This window comes from Dermacentor albipictus, unplaced genomic scaffold, assembly GCF_038994185.2.
Source record: "Dermacentor albipictus isolate Rhodes 1998 colony unplaced genomic scaffold, USDA_Dalb.pri_finalv2 scaffold_18, whole genome shotgun sequence".
NCBI lineage: Eukaryota > Metazoa > Arthropoda > Arachnida > Ixodida > Ixodidae > Dermacentor > Dermacentor albipictus.
In genome coordinates this window covers 6,791,878-6,805,050 of record NW_027225572.1, presented here as the reverse complement: position 1 = coordinate 6,805,050, position 13,173 = coordinate 6,791,878, and the positions used below count along the sequence as shown (strand labels likewise).

At 47.0% G+C, this 13,173-nt stretch overlaps 1 protein-coding gene across 16 annotated transcripts in view; it reads right to left on the bottom strand.

The window, feature by feature from the left end:
- The window catches only part of LOC135908735 (uncharacterized), a 1,076,237-nt gene that overhangs the window by 506,097 nt on the left and 556,967 nt on the right, over window positions 1–13,173 (bottom strand). The gene's annotated exons all lie outside the window — the stretch shown is intronic.

Below are 13,173 nucleotides of genomic sequence, written 5' to 3'. Positions count from 1 at the left end.
TTTTAGGTCTATTCATTTTTGACCACGAGGAAATCTCCTAAAGCACGTCACTAGCTCTGGATATTAAATTTGGCAGGTTAATCTCATACCCGAGTATGGTTGAATCATCTGCGTATATTACGTACTTGACTGTTGTGCCCATGTTCACAATATCGTTGATATAAACATTGAACATCGGAATACTCCGATGTTCTGCAAGGGAGAATACTCCCTTGCGGTACACAGGAAGTGATAGGTAAGAACGACGAGCTACATTTATTGATGTGTACACTCTGGAATCTATATTGAAGATAAGATTCTAGTAAAAATAAGCCAATACCACGAATGCCATTTGATTCTAGTTTGTGCAAAAGAATACTGTGGTCGAGGCAATCAAAGGTCTTGCTGAAATCTAAAAAAATGCCGAGCGTGAATTCTTTTTTTTTTTCAATGCCATAAACTATAGCTTCTTTCAATGTCAGCCGTGCAGATTTAGTAGACCTGCCGCTTCCAAAGCCAAACTGTGCATCTGTTATAACATCAAATTTATTTAAAAACCGCGTAATTCGAAGAAAGATAATTTTTTCTAGGCACTTAGAGAAGACAGGAATGACAGAAATAGGTCTGTAGTTACTTTCTATGTTACGATTTCCTCCCTTAAAAATGACTTATACTCTGGCTCTTTTCATAGCTTCTGGAAAAACTCGAGATTCGATAATTAAGGTAAAGATATATGCAAGAACTTCTGTGATGAAATGTATAACGTGTTTTATTGAAGAGATATGCAAATTATCGGCATCGAGTGATTCACTATTATTGAAGCACATAAAAGTGCGATACACTTGATTTTTTACTGTAGTATCTAGAAAGATGCTCTACTTCATACTACCGCGTCCTGTAACTAATTCCACATGTTCAATAAATGGAGTTACTGCGTTTAGGAATTGGTTGTTGAAGTGATTTGCGAGTGATGTGCCAGTTAACTAGCGATCGCCAAGTGTTAAGGATTCAGGTAGACCATGTTTATTTTCGCTCCCAAGTATATTATAGATGAGCTTCCAAGTGGAATGACACCGTTGTCGACTAGCATTTTCAAAAAAACGACGATAATAGGCTTCTTTAGCACGACTAATTTGTGGATTTTCCCGATTTCAAAGTTTCTGAAATTCTTTCAAGACTTCCGTAGAGCGTGTGCGCAACGATGAATGATAACAGGTATTTTTACTTTTTATCATTTTCAGTTGGGTGACCCAAGGTTTTTTAGACTTTTTCACAGGTTTGAAAGTTTTAAAAGGAAAATGTTTCGTGCAGATACGAATAAAAATTTTAATGACGTGATCGTAAGCGTCATTTGCAGTTTTCTTCTCGTTTACAGAGGATCAGCTTTGATTCATTACGTCGTTTTTGAATAATTCAATACTCTAAGCTGTTATTTGTTGAGTAATGAGCTGCTCCAGGCGTAAGCTTCTATCTTGTGGTTTCTTATGGTAATTTAGAAAGGACAATGGTCACTTATATAAGAAATGATAGTACCTACGCTGTAGACAATAGTGTCACTACTTGTCACGTTGACAAGTAGTGACACTAAAATGTGTTGAAATGTGTTGAGCTGCTTATGCCCAAGTCTGAATTAGTGAGGCGTGCCTTTTTGGCTTTTTTCAGCAGATTATCGCACTGTAAACTGAAGAAAAATGTGGCTTTTGTCTCTATTCCACTTGATATGTGGTGACATGCTTCCATGTCACCTCTAGCAATCGGCTTAGCGATAGCTGCACCAAGTTTGCACAGCAGGTCATCGACAGATTCGTTTTTCTGCTTAATCACACCCTCTAGCTTCAAATTCACATTTTTAGAGTATTGCTCACTGCTAGTTACTCCATGCTCTAGATCATTCAAAACGTTTTTAGGGTCGCGTTTTCTTGGCGCAGGGCGGCATTTACAGTTTCGAGCTGAACGCTTTTTCGCGGAAGCTTCGTCCAGTTCTTTGAAGTCCGCGATTGCATCATAAAAATAGTCGATACTTTTCGTCATGTCTCTTTGCTCGGTTTTCGATTCTCTTGTTTCGTTTCTGAAATCATGAACTCTGAACCTCTACAGCTTGCTTAATCCAGGCGCATTCATCCATGAACATCTCAGGTTGATCATAGGAACTGTGAACCACGTTCACAGTGGCCGCAGAGTCGCACAATGCACGATATGGTTTCCCTTTTGCCTCAAGGTCACGCTTGTACGGTTCCAGCAGCTTCGTGTTCTCGTCATTGCAATCGACCGATAAAAGACTACGTTTGTGTTGCTGCAAAGGGTTTCGTCGCATCCAATTTATTTTGAAGCTCTGCCCTAACTTCAGGGTTCCTTTCCGACCCTTACGTATTACATTTTGAGGAACCCTCAATCATGGGCCCGTGCTTTCTTTTTTTCGGCCTAAGCTTTGGCCTGCCAATCCTGAAATAGGGATAGCCCTTTTCGACCGTAGCTGACTTCTTGAGCCCTAGGTGTCGCGAATTTCTTGGCTAGTTCAGCGGCTCTGGCAATTGTGCTACGTCTGGCCTATCTAGAACCCTGGAAAATGGTTGGAGAATTTCCATTAGGCTTTCAGTTGGCACTCAACGCTTTTCTGTGGTATTTGTTCATTCGTGTCCTTGCTTTATACGTGCTGTTCAACTTCAGTTCTAAATATTATTACGATATCATCGAGCGATGCTCAAGGGACGAGCCGCCGCGAGAACGACGACGAAGTGGGTCTGTGCCCTTGGCGCGAGTAAATGTTGGCCTGGCACTGTGGCTCCATTCCACTGTAAATAACCTGTAAATAGCCTTTTTCGTCTGTGTCTTTGTACACGTAACATTCTGGTGGAGGTCAGCGATCCCCGTCCTCGCCACGGAACTCCGGAGTGGTCGGTACATCGAGCTTGTCACCATGCCTTCTGCTGACGAGCCCGCCTCTGCAACTGCTTCGGCTGATCCGACTGCTCCAATCGTCGCGGTTGCCCAACATCGCGACCCTGGTGTCTTCTCTGGCCTGGAGGGACAGGACGTTTCCGAATGGATCAAGCTATGTGAGCATGCCAGTGCTAATAACAGGTGGGACCCAACCATTATGCTCGCCAATGTCATCTTCTACCTTGGTGGCACCCCACGCGTGTGGTACCAGACGCATTACGACGAGATAAGCAGTTGGGACACTTTCAAAGAAAAGCTACGGGAACTGTTCGGCGACCGCATTGGCCGCAATGTTGCCATGAGAAAGGCTCTTGGGTTTCGTGTTCAGACAATAACAGAGCCGCACGTTTCATACATATTCAACGTCTTGGCTCTATGCCGCAAAGCTGACGATCCTATATATGAATCAGATAAAGTTTCACTGTTCTAAAAGGCATCGCCGACGAACGCTTTCAATTTGCTTGTCTTTGGCAACGTCTCGACAATCGACGCCATTATTAAAGAATGCCATTCCCTTGAACGAGCCAAGAGCCGCCGTATCAATCACCACATCACGCGGCTACACAACACCCCTGCTACGTCGACATGTGACGGTCGACCACGTCAGGGCACCATCTGTGACGACGTCACCCGTATTGTTCGCCGAGAGCTCGAGGCCGCCTGTTCGCCAGCTTTCTCCATAACGCCTCCCGATCCGCCAGCAACCACGATTGCCATGATTCAGGCCGTAGTCAGACATGAATTTGAGAACATGGGTCTGCACTCCGTGTATTCAACGTCTCAACACAGCGTTCCCCAGTTCTCTACCGACCCTACTCGTCCCCGACAGTTCTTTTCTACCACATCTCGCCGCAACCCGTCCGAAGGGGGTACCCCTGATGACCGACCAATCTGCTTCCACTACTGTCGCATCGGCCACGTCACTCGTCACTGCCGCAACCGATGGCCACCGCCTCCTCGGACATACGCCGCCCCTTATTCCCTCACCTTTAGACATTCCGTTCCCTATGCCACCCGCCATGAACCCACTGCCGGTGATGCCCCTGCTTCGAACCTTCGCTACAGCCACGCGCCCTCACCTCGACGCCATCAGTGTCGTTCACCCCAACCCCGCCGCTTCTCCTCGCCGCCTATCGCCTCCCGGGCCCAGCCGGAAAACTAGGCACTGCAGCTTCTGGAGGTGAAGCTGCGCTGTCGACACTACCCTCAAATCCTCTGCTGACGTTAAACACAAACCCAAACCTTCTTGACGTTGACGTTGATGGCTATTCTGTCACGGCACTCATCGATACAGGGGCATATCTTTCTATTATGAGTGCAGCCTTCCGACGACGCCTGAACAAGCTACTGAACAAGGTACTGCCTATCATCGGCATGTGTACGGCACGTGTTAACATCGCCGGCCGCCACTCTCCTGTCCACTGCACCGTGATTGCTAATTGCCCCACGACCTCATTCTCGACCTCGATTTTCTCTCCGCGCATTCTGCTCTTATTGACTGTTCTCTGCCAGTACCCTTCGCCTTGAGTTGCCGATTCTCGCAGAACCTTCTGACGCACCCCAGTGCCGCCTATGCACCACCGGCTTTATTCGCCTTCCGCCATTATCAATAGCCTATATTGAACTCTTGTCTTCCCCACCAGTCCCTCATGGCGAGTACATCGTCACTCCTCTGCCCGACATTCCACTACAGTATGACGTTACCGTGCCTCACAGTATACTTACTACTACTGCGAACCGCACTTCCATGCCTATCTTTAACTTTGGATTTCTCGTTGATTTTCTCGGCGACCATCACGTGGAAACTTTATCGACCGATCCTTCTTGTGAGCTTAGCAGTCCCATCGTGCCAGCCTCGGCCGCCGATCCCAGGATACAGAAAACTGTTGCGACGGACCTGTCTTCTACGCAGGCTGAAGACCTTTACCAAGTATTATCGTCCTACGGAGACATTTTCGACTTCGACGATAGCCCTTTATGTGAGACGCTCGCCGTCAAGCATCGGATTCTTACTGGCGATGGTACTCCTATTCACCGATGACCGTATCGAGTTTCTCCGTCGGAACGCCAAGTAATTCAAGGTGAAGTGAACAAAATGGTAGACAAAAACATCATTCAGCCTTTTTCGAGTCCCAGGGCGTCACCTGTAGTGTTGGTTAAGAAGAAGGATGGCACGTGGCACTTCTGTGAAGGCTACCATCATCTGAACAACATTACTAAGAAGGACGTCTACCCGCTCCCACGTATAGACGGCGCCCTTGACTGCCTCCACGGTTCCAGAGCTATTTCTCTTCTATTGATCTCCGTTCTGGATACTGGCAGATTGCGGTTCACGATATGGACAGAGGAAAAACTGCATTCATCACACCTCATAGCCTATACCAATTTAAAGTAATGCCGTTTGGATTATGCAACCCCCCTGCCACCTTTGAGCGTATGATGGACTCCTTGCTCCGTGTTTTCAAATGGTCCACATGTCTCTGCTACCTCGACGATGTCATCGTCTTCTCGCCCATGTTCGACACTCACTTTGAGCGTCTAACAGCTATACTTGATGTACTTGGAAAGGCGAAGCTCACACTTAACTCATCCAAAAGCCGTTTCGGCCGCCGCCGAATCACTGTTCTGGGCAACCTGTTTGACGCTTCCGGAGTACAACTTGATCCCGACAAAACTCGTGCTGTCCTAGACTTTCCGGTCCCCAAGACAGCCGCAGATGGTCGAAGTTTTGTAGGGCTATGCTAGTGCTTTCGTCGTTTTATTCAAGATCTTGCGCCAATCACTAGACCCCTCACGAATCTTTGGAAGAAACGCGTACAGTTCTCGTGGCGTACTGCACAAGCCGCCGCCTTCTCTCCTCTCGTCACTCTTCTCTCCTTGCCACCCATTCTGACCCACTTCAACCCTGATGCCCCTACAGAATTGCGTACAGATACCAGCGGTCATGGCGTAGGTGCCGTCTCAGCCCAGCGTCAGCGTGGCCAGGATCGCGTTATTGCTTATAAGAGCCGCATCCTCACACCATGGGAGCGCAGCTATTCCATTACGGAACGCGAATGCCTTGCTGTAGTCTGGGCGGTTGCGAAGTTCCATCCTTACCTTTATGGTCGCCCTCTTTCCGTAATCACTGACCATCATGCTCTCTGCTGGCTCTCATGGCTAAGAGATCCTACAGGCCGGCTTGGTGGATGGGTTTTGAGGCTACAAGCATTTTCATATTCCGTGGTCTACAAGTGTGGCCGCCTGCACCAAGACGCTGACAGCGTGTCGCATTACCCTGTTGACGACCCCGACTCCTCCAATATTACCATTGCTGCTTGTGTATTCTCTGTGTCGCAGCTGCTTCATTTCGCCGACGAGCAACGTCGTGACGCCTACATCAGTGCACTCATCCACGGTTTTGAACACTCTCCGGCCGACGCCACACTATGCCTCTTCGTCCCCCGCGACGGTACTCTGTACCGTCGTAACCATCATCCGGACGGCTCTCACTTCCTACATGTCAACCGTTCTAGAAGAGCTTCACGACGCACCAGTGGCAGGTCACATCGGCGTATCTCGAACCTATGATCGTGTACGTCACCGTTTTTTCTGGCCGGGCCTTGCCCTTTCCGTACGACGTTACGTCGCCGCTTGTAAACTTTGCCAACGACGCAAGAGGCCTTCCCAGCTCTCCGCTGGTTAACTGCAGCCGCTCGACATCCCTGCCGAGCCCTTGCATCGTGTCTTCTTAGACCTTCTCGGCCCATTTCCGGAATCTACATCAGGAAACAAGTGGTTGCAGTCGCGGCGGACTACGCGACCCGCTACGCCGCAACCCGCGCTCTTCCGACCAGTTGCGCGACTGATGTTGCGGACTTCCTCCTGTATGATATCATTTTGATTGATGGTGCTCCGCGTCAATTGCTAACAGACCGTGGCCGTACGTTCTTAGCCAAAGTCATTGACGACATCATGCGTGCCTGCTCAATACAGCATAAATGTATCACCTCCTATCACACTCAAGCAAACAGGCTGACTGAGCGTTTAAACCGCACCCTTACAGACATGCTATCCAAATACATTTCACACGACCACCGTGACTGGGACCAGGCTCTAGCTTACATCACCTTTGCGTACAACTCTTCCCGTTTCGACACTGCTGGCTTTTCTCCTTTTTACCTCTTGTATGGCCTTGAAACAACGCTACCACTGGACACTGTGCTTCCGTCCACCACAGCATCAACTGTCGCTTATGCCCATGATGCTATCGCCCATGCTGACCATGCTCGCCAACTTGCGAGCGCTCGTCCACAAGTCTCTCAAGACAAACAAAAGCAACCCTATGACCTCCATCACCGTGATGTCATTTTTGTGCCCGGCACCCTCGTGTTGCTTTGGTCACCATCACGTAAAGTTGGCCTTTGTGGAAAACTGCTTTCCTGCTACATGGGCCCATATCGCGTGCTTCGCCAAGTGGCCGATGTCACCTACGAAATCGTTCTAGTCACGCCCACGGCGTCCTCTGCTGAGACAACTAGTGACATTGTCCAGGTCGCCCGACTCAAACCGTACAACTCCCCACGCCCCTTGGATACTTAACAGCACCGTGACGGCACTTTTGCCACCGGGGGTAGTATTACGATATCATCGAGTGATGCTCAAGGGAAAAGCCGCCGCGAGAACGACGACGAAGTGAGTCTGTGCCCTTGGCGCGAGGGAATGTCGGCCTGGCACACTGGCTCCAGTCCAGTGTAAATAGCCTGTAAATAGCCTTTTTCGTCTGTGTCTTTCTACACGTAACAATATGAACCAACTAGCCCTCACCACGATCTTACCAACGCAGTACCTCACGTTCTCAGGTGACCGGTTATAAAAGTTTTCAAGTGCAAAGCACTGAACTGCTTTCGCTTGATCACAGTAGGCTTTTTCTTCCTTGAGCCATTTTTCCATGTTTGACATAAACTTGTATGCAAATTCTGTATAGGACTCGTTCCGAGCCTTTCCAAATTTGTGGAACTTCCGCTGACAGCCTGTACTTCACCAGTCAATTGGACTTCACCTTATCATAATCCTAAGCTACCTCTGTGGTTAAGTTAGCGATTACTCCTGTTACCTCGCCCGGTAAGTCTGGGCAGACGCTGTGGCCATGATTCGCAGGAGAGCCCGTGCTTCTAGAACGTCGGCTCAAAGGCCACCAAGAACAAACCAATGCCCTCTCCGAGCTGAAAACACCGCATTAGACCTGTCATCTTTTACTATACGCACTCCCCAGCACTGTTTCCTTCCCTCCTCTGACCTGCTACTCGAGCGTGTTCTCTTCGAACTCGAGTCGCTTCAATCCAAGTGAGTCGTTACGTTTCCACTCTTCACGTTCTTTCTGTTCCCGTTCTTCACTTTATTCTGCCTGAGTTTTTGCAGTTTCCCTATCTCTAGCGACATCCAGGCATTACGTAAGCTCATCATTATCAGCCTCTCGAGCAAGAATAGCCTCCAACAACTCCAGAGACATCTAGGCGCAACTCCTTCACCCGCTCCAACACCGGTTTACGCAATTATTTCAAATTCATGGCTGTTTTCAGTACTGGTCTCTGTACTCTGCAAAACTATCTTGCCGCAACCTTAGTAAGCGACAGCAATAGCTCGAATTATCCGTTCTGTTCTAACTTTTCAACGAAACCTGGCAAAACTCAGCAGAGAAAGAATCAAAATTACCACCTAATAGCCAAGAATGTGGCGTAGACCATCGCAAACGCTGTATTCCGTTGTGACTTGACAGACGAGGCTCATAACTACATATCCGACCACTGCCACCAATGTTTAGGGCTGCCACCAGATGTTACGGGGACGAGGTTTCAGCCAATTCAACAGCACCTGCTTGGAGCTCGAACCAGGTTGACCATCGCAGAGAGTTCAGCAGGGAAGACAAGGTGATATGAAAACAATTATAGAAGTTGCGGGTGAGCGGTACGCTCCAAGACAAAAAATACAGGAAAGTTCAGCGTGCGTGATCCTGCCCACAAGGGCAGAAAGGATGCGACTCCAGGTGGTGTCCTGCTGGCTTTTTTATACCCTCCACCCTCCGGCCAACCTAATGTTCTCTTGCTCCATGGTAGCGGGCACTGTCAGCACATGTCGGGTCAACTCACAGAGAAGAACAAGGAGAGAAAACATTCTTTGGCGTGGAAAGCCACGCTTTGGCAGAGAAAGGTTCAAATTAGAACAAAGGAGAATAGGATTTGCACTGGTGCATAATCCCATCGCACACACCCGATGGACAAGTATTTTCAGATTGGCGAGCGTGACGATTATGCACATCATGTCTCCGACGCTTGGCATCTATTCCATTAACTGCCGCACAAAGTGAACAAGAACAGGACAATGATCAAGGGCAAATATGTCGACCTTCAGCTTGCCGACGCCATGATATAGTTCACGAACGCTAAAGGACTCATTGTATCAATTGATTCAGGGCCTTAAGGGAGAAAGTTTAAGAGTAGGTTCAAGAATATTATGAAGAAGTATAATATGCGGAAGGCAAAGGTAATGTTGCATGACCTGTCAAGCAAACGAGAATTCATGATCAGGAGTAACCCGCTAGAGTATGTGCTGGAGCTAGATAATCTAGGTTAACTACTCACAGGGTACCCTCCCTTATCATGAGACGGGAATTTACAAAATGAGAATGGGTCAGACAGCATACGGCCGACATTACAAAATTGTGACCGGGAGCTCATCACTGCAGTTGGAAAGTGTACAATCATTCCATTTTTCAAGTATTATTATATGGCGCAGAATCCTGGGGGTTAACAATGACGCTTGATAGTGAGTTAAGGACTGCTCAAACAAGCGATGGAGCAAAAGTGTCAGGTCTAACGCAAGCAGAGAGGAAGAGCGTGGTATACTGGTAGTTCAAGTTACGAGGAAAAATATGAGCTGGGTAGGCCGTGTAATTCTTAAGGCAAAAAACCGGCGATCTATTAGACATACCGAGTGGGTGCTATGGGGAAAGAAACGCTGTAGAGGACGAGGAAAAATCTGTTCAGCTAATGAAATCAGCAAATTTGTATTGCAGGCATAACTTGCAACCAGCTAGCTCAGGTCAGGGGTAATTTTAGAACGCATTGAAAGGCCTTCGCCCTGCAAGTAAGTTAAAAGCACGCAGATGACTTCTGACAGCATCCGAACTTCGTGTGGGATTTTACGGACAGTTGCTTTTGAGCCGGATTTCGCTTCCTTCTGCGAGGCAGTATTCGCATGCTTACACAACGGCGTCGAGAGCTGCTTGAATAACACCACCCCCACCTTCGCATCGTACTATATGTGCAGTGGCTGCTCTGAACAAACTACGTCAGTGCCACAAGAGTGACGACTTGAACATTTGATGCAAAATTAGCCAGAATGTTGAACTCTATGGGGTTCGTGTACGGTGCTGTGCAGTATTCTGGCGTGTATTTGAGCTTGCGTTATTATGAAACTGGTAAATTTATGGCAGCTTTGGCGCTGACCATGGTGGTTAAGTTGACTGATTAGCCTTGACTTCTATGAGGCGACACTTGGGCTATTACAGAAAGCGTAGTTAGGCCCTCACATCACTAGCCTTTGATTTATTACTGGTCTCCGAAATTGGTGCACACGCGCCTTTGTGCATTTTGCCTCTGTCGGCATGGGGCCGCCTAAACCCCTCAAACTAAACTCCTGACCTGGTGCGAGGCATCATCGTGTTTTAGCATCTCAGAAGCCTATAACAAGCGATGAACGCCAATACGACGAAAAGTATGATGTGTAGCGATACTTGCAGGTGTGGATATCACGTAGTGAAGTTTCCTGTTTCTAAATTCAGAGTTTGGGTAGCCACAGCATCTTTTTGTATTTCTTCTTTACGGCTGCTATAATAACTCTTCGGGCACTCGACAGTGATCCTATGAGAAGGGAGCGCGCGTTTAGTCGTCGGTTGGCGGTCTCCGACATCGTCGACCAGCATATTATACGGCAGCAGCGACAATGGGGCTGATATATAGCCTAGGCGTGCGCACCGTGATCACATACCATGCCGGTGAACGTATGTGCTTGGTCTCTTGCCTTGATGCCATATCACCTATATATTATGAAGCATTTTTTTTACTTCCGCAATTAGTATCGAAATAAAGACTTTCAGTCACTTTGTAATACGGTGGTTGGGGCGGTGGAGATGTTTACAGGCAGGGTCACCCTGTCAGACGTGGCAGCCAATTACTCATGCTGAGCGTGTCTTTCTGCGTGAAATATATCACCTTGTGTCATCAGTCATATCTCTCGCAGAAATATGAGAATAATGCGTTAAACTTCCACTGCAATCATTTTGACGGCGCTGCGGTGAACGGGCGAGTGCGGTTGCACTTGTCTGCGCTGTAGTATTAATGTGTGCACTGTGGTGTTTGCGATAGAATACCAACTAGCCTGTACCAAATCCCTGCTTCTGTATTAGACGTCCGGAAAATGGGCTGTCGAATAGGGGTATCCAGTGATTTGTAATAAGAATATAGCCTCAACTACGTATGCATAGTGAGTGCTCATGCTACCAGTAGACCGCATTTCTTTCATGTCGTTTCATTCGAGCTCTGCTTCTTGCTCACCCTCTTACGATGCGGCAAATTAAATGCGCTGTAACCTTATCTCAGCGTAAGAACTTTTTGGCTAAGTACTTGTGTACGAACAGCGCAGTTTAGTAAATTCTGCCCGAGTTTATTAGGCACATCGTAGCGCTCATAACAATTCTAAGTACTCACAGGATGGCACAAGAAAAATCCAGTCCAAGGTTCTTCTCTAAATCACATCTTGCTCAATGAATAATGAAGCGACTAGTTATTAAAGCGAATAACTTTCTTTGACTTATGAGGCCATTTTTTTTCTTGTATCAAACTTTTGATAGGCCGATATCAAAGGCATTGTTGCATAAGACACCGTCTAGAGCGCTAACTGTCAAGAGGGAAGGATTTCAGAAACTGACACATCACGAACGCGCTAGATGCTTCAAAGACCTACTTTGGCATGATTAAAGCATTCGTATGATCGTGGCGTAATAGTGAAGTCACTGTGCTCATTAAATCGGCTGTGCTAGAAGACATCCGTCCAATCCCACGACTGTTGAAGCGTTTCCTTAGGGAACTATTACTTTATAGCTGCATAAGCTATCTGATGGGAAACTCGAAGTGTGTATCGCGCACACGAGCACTTATTTAAGTTTGTAAATTATAAGCGGTACACAAAATCCATTTTAATAAAGCGAATCGCTTTCCGCATGGGTTCGGCTGTTTAAATACGTTGACAGTTATCATCCATGGTTTAAGCACATTTCTTTTATAAATGAGTTGACGATCATTTATGTCTGTATGGATAATCACCACGTAATGAAATTTCAAGACTAGGATGATTTCTATCGGCGTGCGCTTCTAACCGGCGCGGTGACAGATTGTCAATTAGCCTTCCTTGAAATAATTACGTTTAATACAAACCTGCGGAGAAAAACAGCGCGTGAAATGGAAGGGACATAAACTCTCAGGTGGATTCTCAGTATAATGTAACAACAAGCCCAAGAGCAAACTCTCCCGAAAGGCACATCTATAGCAGTTCAGCATATTTCCGATTTCTCTTTATTCCTTCTCATCTGCATTAAAGCATCTAGCTCTGTATTGAAAATGTGTACTTATGTCTGTAACTAGCGCAGTTTCATTTATCTCTTTCGTGATGGCCCTTCCTTCAAATACTCTAAACGCCTTTGGCTCATATGACCCGCTAACCAGTTTATGCTTCTATTCATACTGAATTCCCGCGCTCACATCTTCGCATTTAGTTAGGATGTGCTGAGCTGTCTCTAGATATTTCTGGAGTGGACACATGATCCCTCCTGTTCGGAATATTTGCTTCAGTCTGTTTTCTTCATCAGACAGCCAGCTGGGGCCAGTACCGATTTGCTCTGGTAATGTCTTACTTGCCAAACTTGTAAATCTCCATGTAATTTTTGTTTCCAGCCTTTGCACCGCCTCTGCTTCTCTCGCTTTCTTGGTGATGTATCCTGGTTATTTACTTACACTTTCAGTCATCCTCTACTTGGCTGCCAACTTGCGAACTTTCTTGACTTTTTCCTCTATTTTGCATCCATGATTCTGAAGTACAGATATTCGGGAACTTTAGCTACCCGTTTCTTTTCATCTATATTCCTTACAATTTCTTGAAAACAGGTTTTTTATACGACTCCCTGGCTTCATAAGACGCACAACCCACGTCACCTTGTGC